This window comes from Lagopus leucura, unplaced genomic scaffold (assembly GCF_019238085.1).
Source record: "Lagopus leucura isolate 7727_CA_CO unplaced genomic scaffold, USGS_WTPT01 Super-Scaffold_100004, whole genome shotgun sequence".
Lineage (NCBI taxonomy): Eukaryota > Metazoa > Chordata > Aves > Galliformes > Phasianidae > Lagopus > Lagopus leucura.
In genome coordinates, this window is record NW_024962264.1 from 11,556,139 (window position 1) to 11,580,800 (window position 24,662).

The following is a 24,662-nucleotide window of genomic DNA, read 5'->3' on the forward strand; positions in this document are numbered from 1 at the left end:
GAAGTCATATTAGCTATTCCCAAAAGAATGTTAATCACAATCCTTCAATCACAATGATAATCATATTCGTATATGGAAAAAAAAATCTTTCTATGGTTGAGCATAGCAATAGATGTCAGAAGATGCATGTTCTCTTCTTAGCTTTCACACAAACATCTTGTGGTCGTAAGGAAACTGATTTTGTTTTCTAGTTTAACTGCCAAAATACATGAATAATACCAGCTTACTTGATTGGGTGACACTTGATTCAGCTAATGTTTGTAAAGGCTTTGAAAACATCAACTATGCCAGGCTAAAGAGGTGCAGAGTATTATTAGCTGTCAATTATGTTTTATAGAAAATGCTGTGGGTGATCATTCATGCTACTAGTAAATTCGTAGAAAGAAGAAAATCAGAAAAATGGAAGAAAGAGGAAGAAAAGCAAACACTGCTTTGAAACAGAATATACTGGAGCCTGTGCACGACTAACTTTCACATAAAATCTTCTGAGCCTGCACAAACACTACTCACCCAAAGCCAAAATTTATGTGCACAGACAGACTAGTAAAAATGAAACTTTACGGTTTTAAATTCTCTGGCTCTTTGCGTAAACTCCGTGCCTTAAGTATGCTGATGCTAATGGTATGAGGTCAATTAACTTTGATCTACAATGACAAGAGCACAAGCTCCCTAATTTACTGGAAAGAATAAACTTCCAGCAACCCTGAGCACTCCCCATGCTCCACTGTGTGCGCTTCCTACCAGGCTTATAATTGAGCACACTCTAGCGGTCTCTAGCATGCTCAGAAAACTGCATACGAAAGTACAGGCAAAGAAGACAAACGAGTTTGTGCATTTAATTCCACAATGTGACATTGTGGACAGCTCACCTTGCTTTGAGAATTACTGGCCTAAAGACTGATGACATATGATATTTGCAAATTCTACTATATTCTGTAGCCTGCTTGGCAATGAGATTGTATACTGCTTTAAAGATCAGCCATGGCAATTTATGGAAAAAAGTGCATGTCACTCGATTAACCGATTTGAGATCATAATTTCCTCTCTAACAGCCTTTCCTTGACAACAGGAAAACAAAAGAGAATTAAAGCTGATAGGGCTGTTCTAATAATGTCAAAAGTTGGCATTCTTTATCAGTCTTTAACTTGAAAGCAGTCCTTGTCAGAATACTGATAAAGGCATCATAGGAATATTGCTTTTCATCTGTGTGGCATATAAATCAATGATTGAAAAAAAAACATTATATATGATTGTTTTCTTTTTTTTTTTTAAAGCGAATACAAAAGAAGCCATCTTGTGTACGCTTTATATTCATCTCTGAAGAGTTAGTTACACCATTTATCTGAGTGCTCACTCATGGCTGAAACTGCTCTCTCCTACCCGTTATAACACTGACCCCGTTTAGAGGGCACATCACAAACAGATGCACTGAAATCAGTAGCCTTTTCCAGGGTGTGAGCTGACATAATGGGCAGCTTTCCCTTCTCTTGGGAACAACCACTCTCTTTACCACTAGGACAAATGACCTGTAGGAGAGGCAACCAGGGCTAGACACTCTATTTCTTTATAAATGCCAGATCAGATCATAACACATTACCGTGATTTACTGCGTTAATGACCACGCGCTTCGATTTGCAGGGGAAGCATGAAAATGTATCAGACTGGAGTCAAGCTCCCTGCATGTCACAGTACACTTTCTAGGCAGGCATGTTACTTTTAAAACTTCACTTTCTCCTGGTAAACAGCTCTAAATTTCACAGTTGTAGACACACTAAGCCACTTACATTATCAGTAAACAAGGCTTACCTTGGAGCAATTGGGATCTGTTGAAATGGTGTAAACTACTATTTTTTTTTCCACCTCAGGGAAAGTCAGTTTTCAGCTCCTCTGAGATTCTTCATTTTGCTTTTTTTTTTTTTCCTATGAGCAGGTCCTTGTTCCTTATGATGGGCAAACGCCAGCAGCTTTATATCCTTTCTCGGAAGTACAAGGCTCCACCTTGCTCCTCCACAGTTCTGAGAGGGGAGAAGGATTACTGAACCTAAGAAGAAAAAAAGAAAAACAAATCTTTTTCAGGCTTCAATGAATCAGAAAAAGGGAAATCAAACAGAAATACTTCAGAGAAAGAAGACAAAATCATCTGTGGGAACAATTAAAAGGAAATTCAGAAAGACAAAAAGTGAAGGAGGAAAATAAAGATCAAATGATAAAATAGGGGACAGAGAAAAGACAACGGAATCAAAATTCAAGAGCTTAGAAACAAGAGAAAGAGAAGAGGATTTTAGTAATAAGAGAGTACTGGAAGTAAAAGTATTTGATGCATTTGTTAGGATTACCAGAAGCCAGAGAAAAAAAAAAACGTTGAATATTCACTGTAATTAGAAAAGCTTCCTAAAGGAGAAAAAAAGAAAAAGAAGAAATATAGAAAATCAAAAAGAGAATACATGTGAAAAGGGGGGGGACAAATATAGAGACAAACATTAAATAACATAAAGACATGAACTTTCACACTGGATAGCAATTCAACCACTGTGTAATCATGAAAGCTCCGAACTGCCTTCTAAATACTCAGTTTACGTCAGGCCACGAAGCACTTAAAAGTACACTGAAGTAAGCAAAACATTCCCCACCACAAAACAAACTGTTAGAAGTACAGAGCAAAGTATTTCAGGTCCCCACAAAAATAGATTTTCTGAGTTGAAATTCTCAGAAAGTCTACGGAGGTGTATCCTGATGCCACAAGCAGAGCAAGAAAAGTGCTATCATCAGATTATATGTTTTCCCTAGTGCAGCATTTAAACACATTCTTCAATCCACAAAAACAAGCAAATGCTTTGCTAAATAGGGAGTAAAAGTGTAACAGTTCATTTTTGTTAATGGACATTTATCCACGAGTCTAAGATTTTTCTGATCAGAGGCCATGATTCTTTGAAATCTTAGCCTTTGACTGTTTCCAGTAACTCTCCTCACCTGAAACATTCTAACAGTATCTGAACTCAAGTTACTCATTGCAAAGACCTAGGAGAAGGGCTGCCAGGGCAGCAGACCAAGCTGATCTGCTTCCTGCGCCAAGGCTATTAATCTCCTGTTTACTGTGCTTTTATCTGTGCTTGTCCTCTCAACTAGATGAATTTAAATCACATTTTTATCTTTTGCTACTTGAAAGTCCTTCAGTTAGTTTCCATCTTAAGAAAACATTCTAATGAAATTCATTGTATTTTATATAAAAGTGCTGTAAGTAAGAGCAGATGGAGAAATAGAATAACTTTGGTAAAGCTAGATATAGTTAGCTCAGTTTAGCTGGCTAAGCCTCAGATTTTCCAGCGCAGAAACAAGGAGTCAAAACAAAACTTTTCCAGATGTTACTTTTTTAATTAGCAAGGTAAACAAAAGTCAATAATGCTCTCCATGGGCAGTGCATTATATAAAAGGCAATGCAAGAGCAAGATCTGAAAATAAATTCTTATCTGATCTAAGCAGCTTTTTATGCAATATCTCACAAGAGCTTTTCAAAATGATGTATGCAATTACCAGATAACAACTTATCAAATCCTTGTGGTTTTGTCTCATTTTCACTGTGAATAGTTGCACTTACTCCCTTTTCTTCCTATTACTTTCATATGTTTGCATGGAAAATTCCTTTTAATCACATTTATACAGACCAATAAGTTACCTTCAATTTTTAGGAATTCTATAATAAAGTTCCTGATAAACAAACAAACAAACAAAGAAAAAAGTCACAGGTAGGTTTGGAAACACCAAACAAGAAAAGCTTCAATTTACATTAAATTCCAAGTGAATTTAATGTAAAAATTGCAGATGCTTGGGATTATTAGTTCTGCTACGTTTACTTTCAAATAAATGTTCCTTTCTTTCCTTTAGAAGTTCTCACTTTTCAAAAAGGAACATCACACCAGAAATCAGTTCATATATTTCAGGAGAAGGATGCCAAAATGCATATGTCTGTACATCTATGTCAGAAGAGTTCGAAGCTAGAGTTTTATATAAAGGTGTACTCATACATATACACTTAAGTGTATGGGCATTTGGGTCCTGCAATCAAAATTAGGGTACAGGCTCAAACACTTTCCCTCTTCCACACAATACCCTGTGTCTGGTTTTGAGCAACATGATTGCTCTCCCCTAGAGGCTGCAGGAAAGAGATCAGGAGCAATGTGTGAGGAGTGCAGAATATAGATCATTCTTTGCTAAGTTTATGTTTGATATGAGTGGCATGTTAGACAATTTGCAGAAGTACATATTTTCCAGACAACAGATTGGCATCATCTGCTTCCCAAGCATCTCCACAACTGCTTTCAGGCATCCTGATGGATAAGAAATACCTTCAAACACAGGTAGGTCAAGGGAAGAGAAAGATCTACACATTGGATATTTCAGCACTATGCAAAAGAAAGAAAACCTACGCTTACTCACATTCTTGGTAAATTACCAGGTCTCACATTGTTTTGCAAGGTTTGTTCCATTCTAACCATTTGCATCTAATCTAGTGTGCTATCTTTGATACTCCTTATATGAAAGTAATTGCCATTTACCATCTTACAGTGATGTTACATCTGATTGAGCACAGCTAGTGTTATTTATATTGGTAATAGCTCAGTATTTTGCAAGAGCTTTTCAGCTTGAATTGTTTACTGATATTTTAAGAAGAATAAATGCAAATGTTTTATTCCAGCTTCAGAGGCATTCATGTTGATAGTGTTTAAAGAGAAGTATAAAAAATAGCCAAGTAACAAAATAGAGTAACTAAAAGGAAATTTTTTTCCAAGCCAAAGATACATCTACTAAGCTTGTTATATGAGTATTTTAAACACTCATGCTAATCATGTCAGTCTTATTTATTTTATTTTTTAAAGACTTTGTCTTTTGTTGAAGCAATATTCATGCAGGTAAGCTGTGAAAAATAAGTCTAAAACTATGGATGATTTGCTTATGTAATCTAGTACAAATAAGTTTCACTTGCATTTTTTTCCACTGTTTCTGTACACATTTGGTAGTACGCAAAACTTCATACTGGTGATTTACACTTGCAAGGCTGCATATACATAAACACATTGACAAGAATGAGTTATTTGAGAAAATTAGACTTCCAGTGTTTTGTCTTCACAACAGAGAGAGCTCTGAGGTACATAGGCTGGAGACCCATTATAAAGAGACAGTTTCTCAACTATTGAACCACATATCTTTTGTTCACTCTACAACATGATATAAAGGTGATCCTTTAAATTAAACATGTATAAAGCAGCAGTCATAGTAGCTGAGCTGAATTAAGCTAAGTATCCACATGAACCTATGGAAATGCATGTTTCATAGCTGTGGACAAAGATAATGTCATGCAAGGAACTGCTATTCCGGAAAATGATGTAGCCTTTCATCCTTAATAACCAAATAAAAAATGGGAAGTCAGTACTTGGGAGCTAGTCTTGCAAGCAGATCCCCAGGAAACAAGGTTCCCTACAGACTTGTCCTTGATCTTAAAGCTTAACGTGAAACATTTATATGCACGTAGAACCTGACCAGAAGACGTGGGAAGGCACTTTTATCACACTGGCTGTATTTCTGTCTTAAATAATAGATTTCCTCTTCCTCCCACCCCCCTTCTGGAAACAGAATACAAGCTCAAGAATGTTTCTGTGCCTTTTTATTATTATTATTTTAATAGTCTAAGAACAACCAGACAGTTTTGAAAGCTGTTAATACCCCTCAAATGGATGCTCAGTTGCACTGCAGTTTTTAGAAGACACAAATAGGTAGTCAAAGTAAGGCAGATGTTAGTTGAACGAATAATTCGAATACAAAGTAAAGTAAGAAAGAAAGATTTCTAATATTAATTGCATGCTCATCTACTTCCCGCCTTTCTTTGACATACAGGCATGTGGATAAGTGATGCACAGACTACTTAACAGTCAGTTCGACTATACACAACTACGTGAACTACTGCCAGCTTCACAGTGGCCAACTCACCTCGGTATTAGGCAGGAGTTAATGTGTCAAACAAACAATATGAAGTAAATCTGTACAGACTTATATCTTTGTGAGCAAACTTCAAACTAGTCTCGGTTTTGTCTAAATCCTCAAGTATCATTATATATACAAACCCCCATAACAGCAGCAGAAAGCAAACTCTAAGCACCTTTTCTCCAGTGAAGCGAATGGGAAAACACACACTGACAAATGACAAACAGCTTAGTGAAATGCTTATTCACCTTTGATATAAATGAAAAACATGAAAGAGGACTTCCATTTGGCTTTTAATTTTTTTCAGTATTTCTATATACATATTACTAAAAATAAATCCCCAGATATATTCTTCATTAAGATTAACATCTGTTGAATGCATAGGATATGAAAATAAAGCCTTTTTTTTAAAAAACACAAAATAACCCTTTACATTTTTTTTTCTTTTTTACAAGAAAAAAAGCTCTGTTTTCACCTCAGCTTTGGAAATAAGCCCAGCCTTCCACTGAGAGCAAATCAGAAAAAAAAAAAAAATTCATAGCCAGATAATTTATAACTTAAAACTCTAATTTGAGGATTTTCATTTGAACTTCTGACTGTGGCTCTATTGCAACAGTGTTGCTAAGGCTTTTTTTCTGTAGTTTAAATGTGCAAGAACACACATTTAAAGACACACTATGAAAGAGGTTAGGGTCTTGCTATCTGCACCTCAACATTCATCCCTGTTTCAGGATTTCCAGGGATTTAAGAACTTTAAAAGAATCCTTTAATTTTAATTTTTTTAAAAAATTAAAGGAAAAACAGCTGGAGAGACAGCAGACTGCATACAAATCAGGCAGTAACAAATGCACTTTGGTCCAAAGGAATAAAATAAGGAAACATTAGAACATTCCACTGTCATTTTCACTTCACACTACATCAAAATCTTAGCTGTAAGGTGTAACATTAGGACTTGAAATGAGAAAAAGGAGCAGCGCTCTTCCTCTGCAAAAGAAATAGAACATGAAAAACCTAAAAACATTTGGGGCCATCACAGCTGTTTTAACAGCACTCATACCTCCAGTTGATTTTTCTACATTTGCACATGTGTAGAAGAATAATAAATATTCTTCTTTTTCACCTTCCCCTGTGTGAGGGTGCATTGTTTCCAGTTAACAATTTGGAACCTGAGGCACGGTAAATCTTCTGCACAAACCAGTGGGAAATCAGAACTCCCCTTTGTGCTCTCTCTGATGCTTTGAAAGTCTTTAAGAGCTCTTGCCTTCACTGCTCAGGAAGAAATTTCAGAAAAAAATCAGTGTAAGTGCAGTCACTTGTTTTGACTTAAACAGCTCTGAGTTCAGGCAGATTAAACTACCAATATGAGCACGGTGACTGTGAGCAAGTCACTGCAACTGTAGGTACTGCTTCACCTGATCAGCCTGCTCATGCTGCTACATTCCTTATGGAAGCAAATGAAGAAATGCTTGGGAATGAAATTCAGAAAAGCCCAGCATAATGAGCAGGGAAGCCACTGCATTTTATATCAAATAAAGGGAAGCAAGCATGGCCCCAGCTCAGAGCACTACAGCTTAAGGACCAGGGCACTCTTCTGATCCACAGATCTAAATCCATTCAAGCACACTGGACAAATACTCTAATCACCAGACAGCTGAACAGACAGCAGCACTCGTATTCCTCACTCACTTACTTTGCAGAGCCTAAGGATGGCACAAGAAGGAGCACAGAACTTGGGACAGGCATGGAAAACTCCAATGTTACGACTTTTGAGATGCATCTTCCCTTTGATGTTTCACTTAAAGCAGTTCAGATCTTAGTCGGATACAGAGCTTTAAATGCCCGGGGCACACGCACAGAAACTGGGCAAGTGCAGCACCTTCAGCACAGCAGGATTACTTACTCCAAAGCAGCTGAAGAGCAACTGGCCATGGTATCCTGCCTCTGCACCCAGCAGCCTGTTAACCACAAGGGACTACAGAACATAGGCAATTTCTGACCAAATTGTTCGTGTGGGGCTCAGTCTAACTCCTGGGCTAACTCAACCTCTTTGTGACCCTCGGCAAGTTGCACATCAGTTCCTCAATCATTCAGCCATAAAGTGGGAATTAAGAGTGCTCCCATGTTTCCTTACCATCTGCCATATCTATTTTCATTGTTCAGAGACCTAGGCTAGACAGGATCAGAACACCTTCTCGTACGACCTCCTGCATACCAGAGGCTATTATGTGCAGTGACAACACATGATGGGGACAACTGGGGTTTCCAGGTGCTTTTCCAACCAAAGAGAAATGACAATGTTAGCTCAATCAGACACAGTCTGCCTTCCTCTACATGGCCAAAACACTGGACCATTTAGAATTTAAGTAATTCACTCTTACTTCAGTAAAGCTAGCAGATTTCTGTGTTTCTTCCTAATTTTGAAAGTTGATTCATAAAATTGCTTTTTAAAACGAGTAAGTTACTGAAAGATCTCAAAATCATTCGGACATTTCAAAGACAAATCACACCTGGACACCTCAGCTCCTGATCTGCTACTGGTATGTTTCAGTGCACATATTTTTAGTGAAATTATTTCTAAATTAAGCATGATACAGCTTTAAGAGAAAACTAATTCAGAAAATCAATTAGACTGTCTGGTCATGAAGCATAAAAACACATAAATCAGGCTTCCTTAGAATAGCTTACCCCACTTATCAACGTCAAAATACTGTACAACTTATCCAAGTAAAGAACAAATAATTTCACTGTTGTAAGTGAAGAAACAATGAGGAACTCAAGCTTAACCAAATCAGTCCTCGACTTCCATGCCCTTTCTCTCCTCAGGTAGTATTTTTGCATTCTGTAGGTTTATAATTGCATATTTAAATGGCACTCGATATAAGGAGGAGAGGATAAAATTCAGCTTAATGGGAATTAACTTTACTCCTAATTTCTGCTCATAAGAAAAAGAAAACTGCTCAACCCTAAGTAGTAGCAAAATTTTCACATCTTATGTCTTGGAGTTGAAGAAAATAGTGCAAAAGAAAACAGTGCAGCAAGAAATGCATATAAATATAAATACTCTGACATCAGCTCTTTATTCAGTTTGTAATTGCATTACCCATGGTCATCATAACAGCTCTCAGAAAAACACTGTGATATTGAAAAATGCAGTAATTCACATCGTTTCTCACCCAAGTGTGTGTGTGTGTGTGTGTGTGTGCGTGCATTTCCTCAGGCTTTCCAACCCTTGTTTAGAAGCTATGACCATCTCAGTGTCAAAATTCAATTTATCAAATCCAATATATATGAAAGGAATGAAACATAAGGGCTTGCAGCATGTAAGTGTTCAAACAAGATGATTTGATCAACGCCTCTGGAGTTCAAATCCATGATTCTATTACATCTAGTACTGAGGTGAATGAGCTAGAAGATATGCTGTCCACTTTTTGTCTCAAAGTAATTCAGCCACGCTGATTCGGCCACAAAATTCAACACAGACTTGAACACTCCCTTCTCATTCAACAGCAGTCTATCTTCTCCAAGAACTTGCAGGAACTGAAAACTTCTTTCAAGTATACTAATAAAAGCAGGTAAAGATCATCTGATCTGAAAATAAGACCTACCTAATATAAATACAGACAGGAAAATAACTCTGCCTGGGGGAAGATTACATTCTGGAAAATACCCCACAATTAAAGGCTGCAAGACCAGAAAAGACCCTGTTAACACAGGCTGAGAGGAAGAAACTGGTACTGGAAGTGGAAGAAATCAAGAGTGGGAGCAGAGGAACAGCATGCCATTACCCAAACTAGGAGCCTGACATCAGAAACAATCAGGACGTTAACAGGAAACTTGCAGGTTTTTAATTGGTATCAGCTCATGTAAACTCACTCTGGAGAGCACTGGTTTCACAGGACAGCAAATTAAGCAAAATTGAACCAAGAATGAGCTGGGAGATTGGACAGGGAGAGAAGGCAGCTACAAACAACGAAGGCAGAAAAAATGAGAGATTCAAAGGATGTTGGATGGGGTGGAACAGTGGCAGAAAAGAGGTTAAGACAGAATACTGAAGAAGGGAAATGAGGAGGAAAAAAAAGGACAGAAAGGCTGGGTCTTTGGTGATCTGATCAATCAGCCAAGACTCCTCTCCCTGGGAGCTGGGAAAGTTTCTCGATTTCCAACAACAAGTTATACAATCCAGGGAATTCACATCCATTCTTCCTTTCTACTGACAACCAGTATAAAAAAGTAAGTTTGTGCTAGCACTGTCAATTACACAGCTCAAGTAGCAGATGTTGGGTGATTCCAGAAATTGCTGTCTTGCTGATGACCCCTGTGGGTCTTATGATTCCATAAAACACGCAGTTTAGTGTGTTTTCAGTTTGTTTTTCTAAAAACCTAGGAAATTGCACAAAATATTGAAAAAATTAATGTCTTTATTGCAAACATAATAAGATAAAAAGTATCACAATTATAAATGCCTGTCCTGTCTTAACATGCTCTCTGCTGTGCTTAGTCCCTGTGATGTACATTACAGTGATCTCAGCTGTACAGCCAAAAGAACTACTGCCCTTACAATCTGTCTCTTTTTTTTTTTTTTAATAACTCATAAGACAGGTGGCAGATTAATGAGAGCACTGTAGGGAGGAAAAATAGATATTCCTAGGGCCAAGGCCGTTGAATGCTGCCTGAAGAATGAGGTCCTCTGTCTGCTTCTGTGCATAATGCAAGGCTGGACTCCGAACAGAAACCTTTGCTAATGGGATGATGACCAAATCTCTCACATTTTACACGTCCCATTTGAAATGTCTGGCCAAGTTTACTGAGTGCTCACAGTTGCAGCCAAAGTTCAATGTATTATAACATTTTTCTGAAAACCTAATATGGTATAAAAATGCTTTGAGATGCATTTTCAAGACATCTCAGTGTGACCACCAAAATTAGGGCCGTATTCGGGCCTTTGTATTACAACACTTCCTTTGTTTCACAGTAACATTGCTTGATTTTTTATGGGTACTGTAAAGTATTGCAGAAGTGTCCAGAAAGATTACCAACTCAGTCATCATAAGAGAATACAAACAATACAGAGACACAATATCTCTGATTAAGTAAAGACCACTGCAGCTGAGGATGAAAGTCACAGTAGAAATAAGTAGCATGTGTTTGAATACATAAACGCTATGCCTTTCTATGCCTGTAGAAAGGAAAAAACACAGCATGTACAGATGATGTTAAACATAATGTGTGCTTGACTTTGTGGCCTTAATAAAGCTTTGTTAGCCCAGATTTTTGAGTGCAACACGCAATAGAAAATCTCATATATAGTTTCCACGAACGCGTAGCGAAGAGCCCAAACCAAACAACGCTGTGTCACCATTCACATAACAGTTTGGAAAAAGATAGAACCCGATGCTGCTTTACAGCCAGCTGCAGCGTGAAGCTCTGCCAAGGATCGGGGCTGGACTCCCGGGCAGGGAGGCACAGAGCAGCGGTGACACGGAGCCGCGGTGCCATCTAGCGGGCGACGGAGCGGAGCGAGACGTTCGTTTCGCCGGGGAAAGCGTCCTGCTGGCGCACTGCTTGCTCTCACACCCCGATCAGATCAAGATAACGACCGGTCCCGTGTGCTTTAGGAGACGGATACAGAGCCGATTTTAAAGCATCCTCAATTTTGGCCACGGACGCCGATTTAAGGCGGCATACTAACAGTTCTCCAACCAGCATACTTATGTATAGAATCACAGAATTGCTCAGGTTGGAAAAGATCTTAAAGCTCATCAAGTCCAACCACAACCTAACCATACTATCTCTAACAACCCTCCAGCAAATCCTGTCCCTGAGCACCACATCCAAACGGTTTTTAAACACGTCCAGGGATGGTGACTCAACCACCTCCCTGGGGAGCCTATTCCAGTGCTTAACAACCCTTTCTGTAAAGAAGTTTTTCTTGATATCCAACCCAAATTTACCTTTGAACATCATTTTCAGTGTTTCTGGGAAATTTCATTCAGCCAGGGAACCCTGCCACAAAAGTGCCAAGGCCAAACAGTTTGAACCTGGCAAGTATTTACGAGTAGAAAAAAGTGCCTTGCAAGTGAGAGTGCTGAGCAAACACACACAGATCATGCTGCCTCTTCTTTACTGTAGCTCTCCAGAACTTACATAAGCTATACGAGGAGATCAAAAACAAAAATGCTCTGCTTTGCAGCCCAAATGTTTTATTATACCCATTCAATCTGAAGTTTCAAGAAAAATAATATTTTCCTAAAGCTAAGCCCTACTTGAAACACCTTTAAATAAAGGAAATTGTAAGTGCATGCCAAGAACCTTCTGAGATTCACTGACCCCATTAGTACATGAGACCAAGTCCTCAGGAAATACTACATACAAAATTTCTTTAGCTGCAACCAAACTTCTACTTAGTGAGCAAAAGACACTTATGTTTATTCGACATCCACAAAGCCAGTAAAGCTTCTCTTGCTTTTATTTTCCTGACATTTATGCTGTCACATGAATCAGTAAAAGGCAAATGTGGCTGTGGTGGTTCAAGTCATAACAGCTACTAGTCCTGCTTTGCATCTTGCCAAACCTATTGTTCCCAAATCTGACTTTTGTGAAGTGGATACACTTTATACCATCAGTGCTTGAAGCTAAAACACTGGGCTTCAGACTGCAGCAACTGAGACCCAAGTACTTCCTTCCTGCAGCTTTGGAGGTGGAAACCTCCCACAGAGAAGCAGCACAGATGACTGGAGCCTGAGGACAGGGCCAAGAACCGCATCAGCATTTACTGGGAGTTGCCTCTGAAAGCCCCATGTCAGAGAAGTTCAGTGAGATTCTTACAGACACCCACATGATTGCTCTATTCTAGCAGATGGCAGAGAGAGAGAGAGAGGAAGGGGTTTAAGAAAATTGCATAATGTGCTTGGAAAACAAACACTGCAAATTCTATTACAAGGCCTCTCTATAACCACCTCAAATTGATCAGGTTTAACATCTACTTTGCAAGTATTATCATTTGCCGACTACACACCTGTTTTTCTTAAAAGCACTCAAGAGGGCCCAAGTGTAAGATTTTCAAATATTGCTGAGTTGCTTATATGACACAACTAGCAGATTTCTTAAACACAGATTACAGTAAGCACTCATACACACAGAGCTGTGCATACCTGGTGACGGAACTGTGGAAAAAAACATAGCAACATGAAAACCAGAAGATACCATAACAATAAAACTTTTTCTTCTCCTCCTAAAAACTAATAGCAATACTAAAGCACGTGTTGAGTAGCAGCAGTTTGTCCACATGCCAGAGGAAAATCGCACAAGCCAAGCCTTCCGAGAGAAAAAACAGCCCTTTGGATAACTGAACACTTTGTCCTGGCATTAGCATTGAGAGTTGTTATTCTTCTCCTGTGTGACTGCAGTAATCTTGAATGTCTGCTCGCCCTTCTGAGGTCCATGCAAGAATCTATTTTTAATGGTGGGATAGCAGTGCTAGTGCATCATGACACATGGCCTCTTACTGGAAATGTTCCTTGATTTACTAGCAACAGAATGAGTAGATGACATATCCTCTGAGAATAAGAAATACATTTCTTACAGAGGAACTAGAAAAAAGAAAAAGTGAAGTCTTGAGATGCCTATAAGAGTGCAAAACAACAACAACAACAAAAAAGACTAAATCTGTTTTGAATGCGATTATCCTCAATTACAGAGAATTATTGGAGTGAAGAGCAAGGTAAAGATCAAAAGCATCTATCAACTCTGTTGCATCAGCTCTTGGATACTCTAATTGAGATAAAAAGGGTAGACTTTTCAAAGTAAAAATTATTTGTAGCTACAAAAAATCAAAGCCAAGGCAACAAATGTAGTAGGTATTCTACAAAAAGCTCACTCACAAGATGCCCACTATCACATAGGAGGTTCTCAGAACTGTTAGTATAAATTCATAAAGAAAATTTAATTGCAAGCTGGAGCATTTTCCTCCCTGCAATCCATCAGGAAGATATCTTCACAGAACTAAAATAATAATAACCCTGCACGGATATCAGCTGACAGATTTTTGTATCTTCCACAACTTTCTCTTCTCCATTCCCTTGAGTGCTGTATCAGTCAACATGTCTCAAAGTCCACATATTCCCTTATCAACTAACGTACATGGCATCGCCTTGCCAGTAGATCATCTACTTTCAAGCATGTATTATTTATTTTGGAAATTTGATAAACTGTGTTTTTTGGCTCTCAGTATTTCTAAGTTTGGGAACAGCTTTATTTACCATGAGCTGTGAGTAAAACTTCTATGAAAATGCGTAGAAGGTCTCTTGAAAGAGAGCTGCGCAACGCTGCTAGTGAAATGGTTGTAGACAATTTCTAATAATAAGAACAACTTGAGCTTACATACTTAACAGTAAGCTGCACCAGTGCTGATACGACTGGAGTGTTTGTCATGCCCACTGATAACTGAAATCTATTTATACACTTCAGCGTAAAGACCATACACTCTGTGCTGAACCTCAGAGAGAGAGTAAAAAAACACAGCTATAAGTACTCTTGTCCTTTTAAAATGTTACTGTCAGGTCACACAATCACTTACCACTTACAAGGTGCTTTTCCTGGAGTTTAAGCAAGTCAAAGGAGATTCACATCATTCCCATGACAGAGAATGCTTCTGGGCATTCACATCTCACCCAACGGAAAAGTTACATTAAACTGCAAGGTCAGCAAGAAACTCTTACTGTGGCTTCTTAAGGGCTATGTCACAGCAATGACACAAGTGTAGTTATTCCCGTGTGGTATTCCCTCCTGAAACATCTCAGTATGGGTTATCTACTGCATTCGGAGGTGGCTGTCAGAGGCAACTGCTATTCAAATAGTAGCAATAAGTGAAATGCTTTGCAGAGGCCTGCATTTCATGACAAAGGAGGCTACTGCTTAGAAAGAGCAGACTATCATTAGAGACAGCAAGTTCTTACAGTCATTGCTATAAGGTGTGCCAAATTAAAGAACGAGAGTAGTAACTACACCCTATATTGTAAATTGCAGAAGTTAACAAGTCTTCATTTGTCTTTTGTCTAAAGCGGAGCATATATTTCCCTGTCTTCAGTGGAAGACATTTATCTGGGGAGTTCACATTGTAACAGTCACTACTAGTATGGAAAGTATTTTGCCTCAGTTTGAAGATGATGTTTTCATCAGAGAACCGTTTTTCTAAGGAAAACTAGAAAAAAACTTCTGCTAAACTCAGCGTAGGCAGCTCCAAAGACGGTACCAATGGTTTCTGCATGCAAAGTATTTAGGCTACATGAGACCACCCAGCAGGACATTCAAGATTTTTCAGGCTAAGAACTTGAAGCTCCTTGGGATTTGCTGCAGCTTTTATTTCACCAGTTATTCAGTGCTGTTTGTTTGGGTTCTGCTGTTTTCTTGCACTGTTGTTCAAAGCTATCAAATGTAGATCACTTTAAGCAACCTCTTGCCTGTAACATTTTTTTCCCCCAGATTAATTTGATAATCTTTATTTTTGAATAAGAACTGTAACTCTGAAAGGTGGAATATGACCAAAACCATGGAAGGCCTTGATCTTGGATGACACTTGGATTTTATCTACTAGGAGCAATCACAGTGAATGCCTATCCATACAGCTAAAAGTTCAGTCAGAAAATATTCAGCTCTCTACTTCAGCTTTAATTCTGCCCACACCTTCAAAGAACTGTTCACAAGAAAGTGGAAGAACAAGATTCAAATGAATATGGAAAGACTAAGGGCAGGAAAAGTTTTAGAACGATATAATCTTTCAGCACACAGTGGTGGGATTCAGGATAGCTGATGCTTTGCTGGAGGATCAGCACTGTACTTATCTGCATGTTAGAGGCTGTTGAACTTCAGGCTTTTCCAAAGAAGACAGGAGAGAAGCTCGTGGGGGTGGTTGACTGGGAATTCCCAAGCTAGTCTGTTGGTATCTCTGCATTCCTGACTAGGGGTATATGCCTATATCGCTAGAATTAAGTTGCTGCTTATCTTTTAACCCTTACTTTCTGGTGTTAGCACTAATTCATTAATGGCTTTTCAGGTATCACTCTGATTTTCCTTTAGCTGGTTTGAAAAGATTTGTCTTTCACAGATTTCTTCCTTTTACTTATCAATTTATGATTGCCCCCAGTTAATCATCGTGACTAAACAAACATTTTAGATGTCATTGTTACTGTTGATACTTTTCTGTTTATCAAAACGTTAACAAAACGATAACTGTCAGTGTCACCACAATTTATAAGTGGGTCATGGTGTCATATTTTTCTCTGAACTGGCCCAGAGAACACTTGGGATATCTGTCCTCCTTTTTTTTTTAAACTCAGAACAACTTTTCCCAATCATCCAAAAGAATCTCCAGTAAAAACAGGCAAGTCATGAGTTGATGTTATTTATATTTTTGAACATTTTTATTTTTATTTATTACAAATAAAGGGCCAGTTCCTCAGCTAGAGTAAATCAGCGTAGTTTCTACAGATTGTAATGGAGCTTGGTGATTGCACCTAAACTTTGTCTCACATGCTTTAAGAGGCTGCGTGTACATCCCGATAAAAAAAAGAAGGGCTTAAGACATATTTATTTTAAATTACAGAAATAGTTCACTTTTAGTCAGCTATGTTTTCCTTCTTCCACACCCCAATTTACGTCAGGATTTCACCCCCTTGTTTAAGAAGTCCCCAGACTATTGCAGTTGCTTATAAACTTGCAAGTCTTAAAATACACAGGCACTGACAGACTGACAGTGAACGTGGATATTACTAGGAAAGGGTAACATATGAGAAGACAATGGTTAACAGTAACTTCACAGATCAATATGTGGCCAATTGTAAGGAATCAGTTTCCACTTGGACTCACTTGCAAGTGAAGCGAAGTGGATTTAATGTTTACTACTGCAATACTTCTATTAATTTATTTTTACTTAAGTTTTGTCTAATATTTTTTTTCACGGAAACAATTCCTTCTACCTGATGTCTGCTCAGAATGAACCCTCATGTAATTTATTTTCCAGATCAAACTTTACGTAAGCATTAAAATAATTTAATTGGACTGTTACTGCAGTTCTGCTGAAATTAGATCAGGCAATAATATAAGAAGGAAGCCTAAATCAAGGATTCCAGGAAATGAAAAGATTAATTTTCCATATGAGCATGAAAATCTTAGGAGAAAGTAGAAGCATTCTACAGGAAAACATCACTTCTTCCACTATTCCCCTCACATTAGGAGGAAATTCTTAGCAACAGCAGCTGTATACCATTTACTAAAAAATGCCCCTTTCCAAGGCCAGTGGTTTTGTTTGTTTTCAACAAATGCTTAATCCCTTTCCAATAAAGTTTCAGAGAGCTTAAATTAAGATAGGATCATGAAAGCATTTTGTACAAATTTACGACATTCAAGGATTTGCCCCCTACTATCAAGTTGCTGGCCAGACTTATTCATTGTTTGGCAGTGAGCGCTCTGGATGTTACTGTATTCGTTTGGTCACTGGCCTAATAATCCTATTTCACCCATACTACCAACACGAGCACAGTGAAGAAGATAAATTTGTTTATCCAGGATAACAGAATACAATTTCTAGAAGTTGTAGGAACAGGGAAGAACTGCATGTGCAAAAAGGCAAAGGTGGCACAAGAACAAACTATTGAAAGAGAGATGTAAAGCTGGAAATTTTAAAAAGTTTCTGACAATTAAAACAATGATGAACTGATACAAAAAGCCCTAATCTCTTTAAGGAGACAGCTTGGGGAGATAATGAAAGGACAAAATCACAATGTATTCTTCACATGAAAAATGTGGGCAAGAGAGTAAAAGCTAAGAATTTTCTGTGAGTATTTTTCAATTCTTCAAAAGAACCATGAAGGCAAGACAAAAAAGCAAGATCAAACAACAACTCAAGGGCCATACGTATGGACAAAACCCAACCTCTTCCAGCCTGTTGGCCCCCTTCCAGAGCATAGAAACCATTTCTAGCACCTAGGTCACTGTCTGAGATGCAAGTTATCCAGACCTGCATATTTAAAAACATGCCTTTATATGTCAGATCAAATTTTCTCCCATGTAACAAGTAATAGAACTAGAGGGAATAGCCTCAAGCTGAGTCAAGAGAGATTCAGGTTGGACATTAGGAAGTTAGGTGCTGGAATGGGCTGCCCAGGAAGGTGGTGGAGTTACTGTCCCCAGAGGCATTCAAGAAATGTTTAGATGTTGTGCTGAGAGCCATGGTTTAGTGGGAAATATTGGTGATAGGTGGACAGTTGGATTGGATGATCTTGAAGGTCTTGTCCAACCTTGGTGATTCCATAATTCTATAATTCTAATGAACCTCCAAATTCAGTTAATTTCCAAGTAGACTGAAGTGCCAAGAACCATACTGTTGGCTTGATCCTGTATGAATTCTTACGATACAATTCCACAGAAACCAACTACACTTGCAGTGGATTTCTTTAAAGCACACAGCCCATACCCTGTTGTATTAACTTTACTTGGACTGGTCACAAGATTGGAATTAATTGCTTCAGTATCTTGCCAGATAAACAAGGGAAGGCTTACCATTCCAAAGAACTCAAGTCTAAGAATTCATATAAAGTCAACTGGAATTAGTGGTTTTTGCCACTGCATGTTTACACGTACATTTCTTTAGCTGCTTACAGGGCTTTGCCAGAGATTTCAAGGTGCTCTATTAGTTTGTACATTTTGAATTCTCTACTACTATCCTATCTGACAAGAGAAATGGGAACCATTTAAAACTAAAAATGGGGTAGTTACAGATTAGAAATAAGGAAGAAATTCTTCATGATGAGGATGGTGAGACACTCCAGTAAGTTACCTAGTGAAGCTGTGGTTGCCCCATCCATGGGATTAGGGATTCCAGGGCGAGGCTGGATGAGGCTTTCAGCAATCTAGTGGGAGTTGTTCCTGTACATGGCAGAAGGCTTGGAACTAAACAGTCCTTATGGTCCCTTCCAACCCAAATGATTTTATGACTCTACTACACAGGGAAATAAAACACAACATACTTCACGTCTTACTTTTTTTTTACTTTATTTTTCTAAAATAAGCAGCTACAATTGCTAAATCTTCCATAAGTACAATTCTATTTAACTGACATTGTCTATCTAGATTTTATTTTTGCTCTCTAAGGCCTTCTTAGTGCTTTTCTAGCAACTAATCCTAGAGTGAGGCCCTGGCATTAATTCCCTGGCATATCTGGCTGCTAGCTGACACACATAACTTTTTGGATGGCAGGTATCTTTTTAGATTGCTCTACTCTGTGGTTGAAAGCTTGTTTTGATCTATTTCCTGCATTTACTTACTTGGAAGAAAGCCATCATCCTTCCTGAAAAAAGAACTAAAGATGGAAGAAGAGATCCTAAAACCAGAAAACACTGAATATAATGCCTGGAAAAATCTTTCAGAATGGAGCACTGTTCTTTGTTTAGAATAAGTGCATTCTGGTTGTCACTTATCTGGCCAGAATTTATGTGTTGAACCTGAGAATGCTATAAAGTCAGTGGAACTACCTGTGCCTTATAAGGTAAGAATGATTATATTTTTTTAATGATCGTGAGAAACTGGGAAAATGTTTTGTAAGTGGTATGGAATTTATCAGAAATGCCATAGGGACTAAATTAATAGCCACAGAATGTGCTGGATGAAACTAACCTGACTAAAGGGCACTTTAGTTAAAAGGGTGTTCAGTAAATAATGAACTACAAGAATTTGTACTTCCCATTAGGATATATGAGCAATACAAGTGAAACTTGCAAAACAAAACTATTTCTGCTCTCTCAGCATAGTTGAGGCCTCATTTCTGGGCGCACGTACCAGCTGGTGACATTTCAGATGATAATCAATGATTAAAAAAGAAAACAATTTAGTAAATGTAACTCTGGAAAAAAGCACCCTGTAAAACACGGAAAAGAGAGCTGAGAAAAGACAAGATAATTTTCCACAACACAGAAAAGCTGCAGCAAATGAGATTAATTTGTTTGCTGTGCCGATGGCAGAAAGGACAAGAAATATAGTAGGCTTACACTGACGTAAAACAGAGTTTCTGACATCAGAATAGACAACAAAAGAGTTGTCAGAAACAATATAGGCACAGCAGAGAGCCTTGACTGTGATTTCATGAGGTCTGCTCCTAAACTATTTTCAGAAGAACTGATGGAGTATTTACCATATCTTTAGATGAGTGAAAAGCCTTAAGAAAATAAGATTGGCTGGCTGCCTGACCTAACCTACAGTGAGCTTTGTATCAAAATTCTTCCAATCTGCAATTCAGTAAATATCACCAAAATGTTTAAGTGTCTTCTGAGTGTCAGACACACATTCTTGCACAAGAACTTGACAAGTAAGGAAGGATCAGTTTAGGCATGTAATTCCTACAAAGGCAGTATATTTCACAATATATTTTCTGAGGGGAAAAATCCAACCCTGAAACTAACATAAAATCCTAGCAAACAATGCTGTTTTAACTTTTTTCCCCCCTCCTTATTGCAGTCTCTGCCTCCACATACTGGGAAAGGAAAGGAAAACTGTAGCAAATAAAGATAATTACAGCTCTTCCTTAATTCCTCATACACATGCATAAAAAGAGGGTGTGTGTGGGAGGAACGTAAACATGCTAAATCCTTTACATTCCCCTTTGCTCCGTATACTCCATCAAAAAATCAAACCGAGTTCAAAGGAAACATGAGAAGCTTTAACGCAAATAGAGGAAATCTCAAGAAGTGTCAGAGATCGTTGTGGGAAAGAAGACAGGGTGAGTTTAAAAGGCCTTCCTGCGTGCATCAGCTATGTTAACATTCACAGATTAATTACTATACCTGCCCTGGGCTTTAAGAACATATACACTAGTGACCTGTACCTGTCTTTTAAAGAAATACGAGTGGTTTTAATCTATGACACTTAAAAATGTCGCACAGTTTTGTCACTATTTATTTGTGAAGTCAGGACTGAATTGCTGTGTATGAGCTGGCTACCAATTCTCAGACAAAAATGAGCATACTTGGACTAAAGAATGCTTCCAGAAATCATGTTGAAGGTCAGTGGAAGGTGAAACAGGTTGTTTGATACTTCCATTGGAAAAAATGTGTCAGAAAACAGGAGTAAAAAGCTGAATTTATCAACTGCATAGTATTGCTCCTTAAAACTCAGTTACATAAAACATTGTGAGAAAACCAAAGCAAAACCTCCTCCTTATAGCAAAGTTTCTGATTCTAATAACATAGAATACAAGTTCATACTCAACATTATAGAAGAAGCCATGGTTCAAAGAAAAATTCAAATTATTCTCTGGAATCACAACAGATAGAGAAGTCATCCAGGAAAATAAGTGTGGACTCCAGTCCGTGGTGAAATCAAATTCTAGCAAAGATCTTTGAGGTTGAGTTGATCACCAAAATAGCTTACTGGAAAAACAATGCCTTTGTTCAAGTTCATCTTAACTATGTGTTATGAAATTGAGTACTACATTATGCTTACAGATTGAACAAATCTTTAATGGAGTTACTTTAAAAAATGTTAAGTAAATTACACTTTCCCTTTCACATTAATTTTTCTCAGTTTCTTTTTAAAATAAAATACTCATTTTGGACTATGACAGTTGGAACAGAAATATCTTTGACAGAAACTTGGCATTCTTGCCTGCGGGCAAAATATGAAATTGCTAAATTGGAATGGACCAGAGAATGGATGGTAAAACTCATCTGTGAAACTTCTGCTAATAACAAACATTTGTCCTGTGACACATATTTTAAGTAACAGTATATGACAAGGCGTTACAGTGCTATTGTGGGGTTCACAAGCATTCTGCTGAGTCTGAAGACCAAATACTTCTGCTATCCAATATCGTAGTTCTATATCATATACAGAATCAATGTACGTGATGACACAATGATTAAAACTCAGCAGTTTTGTAAGCTTCTTAATGTTCATTTAATCTCTCTATTCATTCAAGTGTAACTGATGGAACAATCCCTTTAACATTCATATTGTTTGTCTCTAAAGTGTATTGGCTGTTTGAATCTAAACTGGTCACATTACTTTTGGAAGTGCATGGTAATATAACAAGATAGCTTACAATAGTGCTACAGGCAAAAAGTCTGAAAACTTTACTCCCAGCTACAGAAAATCTATCAAGAAATCTAAGCTCACAATAAAATCAAAAAGAAGTCAGCATGGCAATGAAAATATTTAAGCAAACTCTTTTATTTCATGTCAGGACACTCTCACTCCTTTTCTCGTTTTTCACTGCTATTTGTCTCAGTGTTATGACTGTATGACCTTGTTATAAGACATAAAGGAATGGAACCATCTTATTCCAGCTCCCTAAAAGACTGGGTTGAATCCAAGTCACATCAAATACTATGAGGTAAAATACAGGGCTAGAGATTTAAGTATGCTGCATTAATTTCAGGTTTCTTTAAAAATGAGAAGCTACCAACTCTCGTTCTTGTGAGGAGTCAATCTTTTCCTCACTAGGAACAATAGCAGAGAGTTGTAATACTTGCAGTTACATATGCTACTGCATATGTGATTCTGAGGTGCGTCACTACAGCTCATAAAATCATTTACTATCCGTTTCTTGGCATCTGGAAGTATACTATGCAAATTCATTGCACAAATGTCAAAACATTCATCAGATGATGCAATATTGAACTGTTTTCATTATCCCCGGTTGCTCTCAAACTCCAATTATTGTACGCCTTTACATTTTAAGTATTTTAATAATATAATTTTATTTTTAATAAAACCGATTCTGCTAATATACAGCACTGTTACAGCCGTGATGGCTTGAAGATGCATCACAGCAAAGGGAATGAGAGCATTTTCAACCTAAGGGCAATCAATACAGTTGGGAAGAAAAGTATTCAAAGTTTTGGGCACTGAAGCCCATTGTCCAATAACAGCTTTTTCCTAACCGTAGCAGTTGTTGCAATTACCAATATTTGTACACAAAAGCCTTGCCTCAGCTTTTCTGGAAATTACATTAAGAAGCCACAACCTAGCCACTAGTGGAGAAAGGCTGATAACTTTGTTACGCAGGTAAAAAAACAAACAAACAAAAACACTAAAAATCACCACTGATTTGAACAACACTGATTTTACATGTTTGTGCTAAATTCACAAGCTGTCCCAAATCACTATTGCTCAGAATGAAGAATTTTTCTTTGAGCCACGACTTCTTCTATAATGTTAAGTATGAACTCTATGTTATTAGAATCAGAAACTCTGTTATAGGGAGAAGGTTTTGCTTTGGTTTTCTCACAGTGTTTTATGTAACTGAGTTTTCATGCAGTTGGTAAATTCAGCTCCTGTTGTAAAGTCAGTAAATTTTACTCCTGTTTTCTGACACATTTTTCCAACAGAAATAACAGACCTGTTTCACCTACCATTGACCTTCACCTTGATTCCTGCAAGCATTCTGTAGTCTAAGTGTGTATGATCATTGCTCATCTTTGTCTGATCCATGGCAGCCAACTCATACAGAACAATGCAGAGCTCCACAGCCAACTGTTGTTTCTGGAGCTGTTTACTCAACACAGTTGAAAATTTTCTTCAGCTTTGGCTCGCTCTGCAATTTCTGTCTTGAGCCATAAACACTGTGATCTTTGGGGGCTTACAAAGCATAAGTAGCCTTAAAAAATCTGGGCAATGTGCCAAAAATTTTTAGCTTTGTTTAACTGTGGCAGAAGGTTAAGCATTTCACACAGTTTTGTTTCTCCCTTCCCCCAGCTTGTCTTGCACTTAAAGGGCTCTGTCAAGAAAAGAACTAACTTCATAATGGGACGGATGGAACAATTTCCAGCCATTTCAGTAATGATTTTGCTTGAAATCTGAAACAAATGCTAACTTCAATCTTTCTCTGCTTAAAAGAAATAAGTGTATTTAACACATGTTGAAGTGTCTTAATAACATATGGTGTCAATTTTTTTTTTTTTTTGTATGGCCCACTAAAAGAAGTCTAAGATCAGCTTTATGCCCTCTGAGAACTGAAGAGCAGGAAGTGGGCTGCTCATGCTGAGGGGCAGGATTTGCAGATTTTACTTGTACGAAGGATGAATTGTTTCCAAAAAGTACTAATGCACATATCATATGGTACAAGCATATTTCCAGATAAGCATTCAAATATGCTCAAATTTACTTTTTTTTAAAAAAAAAAACACAAAAAAGCTTTGTGAAAGCTAAAGTCCACCACTTAAGAACCTAGAGAAAGAAACAAAAAAAAAGCAAACTAATGAAAATTATTGTTTGAAAGCCCTGGGCTATATTGTCCCATTGATTTTAAAGAAAAAAAAAAACAGTAACATCTTTCTGAAGCACTCCAAATGAAATCTTCCTTCAGTGAACCCTCTAGGTGGACATAGTGACTTTAAGTCCTATTGTGATTCACAGAAATTTTGCTAAGCAATCCAAAAGTGAGCAGACACATGAGGAAAAAAAGGCAGAGTAACATGTAATAATGTTGATTTGTTTTGACCAGTGTTATTTTATTTATGATTACACTTTAATATGCTCTCCTATATGTGGTCTGGTGTGTTTTGTAGTGGAAAAAAGGCATTTCTACTGAGAGGCCTTTTGCTAATTCCCTCGGTTAAGGATACTTTCTTAAGAGACGTGAACAGTTGACTGCACTTTTTCAAGACACAGAATTCCTGAATTAGCCAAACATTAATTTA

The 24,662-nt window shown here is 37.8% G+C and overlaps 1 protein-coding gene across 9 annotated transcripts in view; it reads right to left on the reverse strand.

The window, feature by feature from the left end:
• The window catches only part of TTC29 (tetratricopeptide repeat domain 29), a 316,699-nt gene that overhangs the window by 187,033 nt on the left and 105,004 nt on the right, over nt 1–24,662 (reverse strand). For 8 of the 9 annotated variants that reach the window (XM_042870538.1, XM_042870535.1, XM_042870537.1 and 5 more), the window contains one exon: nt 1,807–2,041. The gene's annotated coding sequence lies outside the window, so the exon portion shown is untranslated. Of the gene's footprint in view, nt 1–1,806; nt 2,042–14,551; nt 14,578–24,662 lie in introns of those variants that run through there. The other variant, XM_042870543.1, reaches the window with a different exon arrangement.